Below are 3,598 nucleotides of genomic sequence, written 5' to 3' on the forward strand. Positions count from 1 at the left end.
TTTCTTGTTAACACAAAAATACCTCCATTTTTTTCAACCACAAAAATGGTGTTTGATGATTTTTTTTTTTTTTAATTTAGTGTATTTGTGGTTGTTCTTTGATGGTATTAATGTAGGAAAATGAAAAAATTGAATGAGAGTGTTAATAAAGAATGAAGTTAAGGTTGTTAATGGAAGAATTTGAGTGTTGTGGATGTTTTGGAGAATAAAGAATAAAAGGTGTTTAATAGAGAGTTTTATTTTTAATTTAGTGTTTTGTGGTTGTTCTTTGATGGTGTTAATGGAGGAAAATAAAAAAAATTGAAGAAGAGTCTTAATGAAGAATGGATTTGAGGTTGTTAATGGAGGAATTTGAGTGTTGTGGATGTTGTGGAGAATAAACAATAAAAGGTGTTTTATAGAGAATTTTATTTTTAATTTAGTGTTTTGTGGTTGTTTTTTATTGTGTTAATGGAGGAAAATGAAAATAATTGAAGAAGAGTATTGGTGGAGAATGGATTTGAGGTTGTTAATGGAGGAATTTGAGTGTTGTTGATGTTTTGGAGAAAAAAGAATAAAAGGTGTATTTTTAAAATTTTTTAATTATATTTTAAATATAATATTAGTATTTTTTTTTCCTTTTTATAAGTATATACATTTTTTTCATTTAAAAGAAATTAAATAGATCAAAAAATGAGCTTTAACGCGCTCAATGATGCTTGTTTACACGCTGACAGTTAAGGGCAGGTTTTAATTTACTTTAAAGATATTAAAGAGGTAAATAAACAGAAATTAAGTTTAAGTGTTAAAATGAGTTGGAGAAGAAATTCTCTTTTCTCTAAAATATATATAAAGTATGTATGTATATGTATATCAATATAATCATTTATTATTTTAAATGTATTTTAACCATCCGATTAAACAATCGGACGGTTCCAGTTTTAATCCAAATCTCAAGGCCAAAGATGCATACTATCTTTACCAAGTTTACACGTCAAACACCCCCCCCCCCCCCCCCCCCCCCCCCCCCCCCTCTCTCTCTGCTATGAACGTGTTTTCCCCTTTCCAAAAACGGAAAGCAGTGACCCATCATCACCTCCATCAACTTTCCCCAAAAATCAAAACGCCTCTTTCAACTTTCACAAATCAGCAACAGTGACCCTCTTCCCCCCCTTCACCGCTCCTTCTCTACCACACCTACCACCCCCTAACAAGAACCCTAGTATACCTCTACACAGACCAGCTCCAACTACCCTCTGCGCGACCATCTCCCAAACCCCGAAAATCCGCAAAAACAGTGAAATCAGCACAGTTTCGGGGATAAGATAACAAAAATCTTTCAATTATCATTATACCTGTGGAAAAATGGAGATTTGGATTTGAAATTCAAAATCCTATCTCGAAGCTTGCAATATTCTTCAATTTTGGATTCAAATCTGGACGTTCGAGTCTGGATTTCACCTATAAAAGGGGTATTCTTCAGCCCCTGAGGACAAGGGGAGAAAATCGGGAAAAAGGGAGTTAAATTGGAGGGGAAATAGAGTAAAAAGGAATCCGAGCGAGCAAAAGTTCTGAAATTTGAGAAAAGGAGAAAAAAGGGGGAAGAAAGTTAAGCGAAGGGTGAAAACTAGTGTCAAAAAAAAATTGAAAAATAGAGAAAATTAGAGCGCATACGTTCGGAATCCTCAGAGTTGAATTCGCCTTCGGAAAACCCTTGTCGGCGTAGCTTCAGTTTTGCTGCCCCACACAAGGTAAAGTCTATCCCGACATACTTACATGATTCTTAGTTTAGCCTTGTAATTCACCGATTATGTTTGGTTTGGGAGTTTACTGCTCTAGATGACTTATTATCTATATTATAACATGAAATAAAATAGTCTCTGGTCATTCAGTCTTTCGTATTCTTGATTGAGTGATTGCAAAATGTTTACAACTTGTGGAGTTGCTTTGAACAAGTTCTCTGTGGTACTCAATGTCGTGTCTGATCGGTGGCGTACTGTAAGATCATTTGCTATGTTGGTTTGGACGTTTCGAACTCGGTAATAGCTGCTTTATTTCCCTGTTATCCAATTGTGCATTACAAGGCGTTAGCGGCCTTCAGTTTAGCACGAAAAGGCTCCAAATACCAAAAACCTTATGTATGCTCGGCTATCCGTCCCCAAATCTTGTAACTTTTCGCTGGAATTCTTCCAGCTTGAATATGGCAACAATTATGGTTTAACATATCTAGGATGGATTGTGCATTTGAATAGGAATTTTCAGTTTTTTTTTTTTTTCTAAACCCTGAAAGGCTGTTATTGTTTTTTAAGTTCTAAAAGTGACTAAATCTTGATGTTCGGGGTCCTAACTCAGCGTTTGATTAGGATGCATGTTAATATGCAGTCTGTACCACTAAATAAGATCAAAGCGCAAATTCACTGTATTGGTTCTCAATTATTTGGGCTACCATTTGTCTATTAGCTATTTATGTACTACAGTGAGATAAAGTCTCTATTTGATCACAATATGAATGTGCTGACAATTATTAAAATTTGTTTTCTTAATTTTTATCCTGGTTCTTGTTTATTTCTTTAATGATAATACGTGTGGGGAATACAAAATGTTACTCGTCAAATGACGTTACCTCGACCCATACTCATTTTGAGAATTGGAACCTTTTCCTGTCACAAGCATGAACATACATATATGGTTATGTATCGTTATATTTCTTAACTTTGACCCTCCTGTTGCTGTCTTAAACGAGGAATGAACCCATCCCCTTTTTTTTCACTTGCATTTCCCTTCTCTCACTTATTTGACCGCATGGATTTTTTTGGTTTCAAGTTTCATGATGATATTATTGTTCATTTTTCTGGAAAGCAATTCTAAAGTTGTTGCTGCGTTTCTTTTGTCTTTTCAAAATTCATTTGCTCCGAGAGAGAGGCTCTTGAAGTTGGAAATCCCCCAATGCTATTTCATCTGTTGTCGTTATGTTATGTTATTTCATCCCGACGAACGTTGGGTCGTAGATATATACATATATATCCCTAAATGTTTGTTTGGCTTACTGTTTCTTTTTTTTTTAAATTTTCATGTAAACTCAGGAGTTGGAGTTCCGCGATGGAACTCATTTTGACCCAAAATATTGGGACACTCGCTACTAGGATCACCAGAGCCTCGGAGTCTCAAATTCGAAGCCCAAACTCCTAAATGGAGTCTAGTATCTCTTATTTTCTTTGAATTTAATTTGTACTCGTCATGTTGAGTGTTAGAATGATACTAACTCTTGAATCTCTCTTTTTTTAGATAACTTTACTTAATTATTAAATTTATGTTGTCTTGTTATTTGTCAATTCTTTAGTAGTAGTTTTAACATTTCAACTTTCGCAAGTAACACGTGACTATCACCAAGGAAAAAATCTTTTGTCATAATCGGCCAACTCTTTTGGAAGTTCACTGCCAATATTTTGAGTAAGGTTAGCGCGACAACCTTCGTATTTTTCTTTAAAAAATGAAATCTTAGTGTCAACTTAGTCGAAAATAAGTTACTGAAAATTTCAAATTTCTTCAATATTTATTCGGGTTTTCAGATTTGCAATGAGATTAGAAACCCGTGGTATGTATTCACTCGCTAACACGT

At 34.6% G+C, this 3,598-nt stretch overlaps 1 long non-coding RNA gene across 1 annotated transcript; it reads left to right on the forward strand.

Moving 5' to 3' along the window:
- Positions 1 to 948: 948 nt before the first annotated feature.
- LOC107878247 lies at positions 949 to 3,311 on the forward strand. Its single transcript, XR_001676799.2, has 2 exons — positions 949 to 1,730; positions 3,063 to 3,311. It is a non-coding gene; the product is annotated as an uncharacterized LOC107878247 (long non-coding RNA).
- The last annotated feature ends 287 nt before the right edge of the window (positions 3,312 to 3,598 follow it).

Source organism: Capsicum annuum, chromosome 1 (genome assembly GCF_002878395.1).
Source record: "Capsicum annuum cultivar UCD-10X-F1 chromosome 1, UCD10Xv1.1, whole genome shotgun sequence".
NCBI classification, from domain to species: domain Eukaryota; kingdom Viridiplantae; phylum Streptophyta; class Magnoliopsida; order Solanales; family Solanaceae; genus Capsicum; species Capsicum annuum.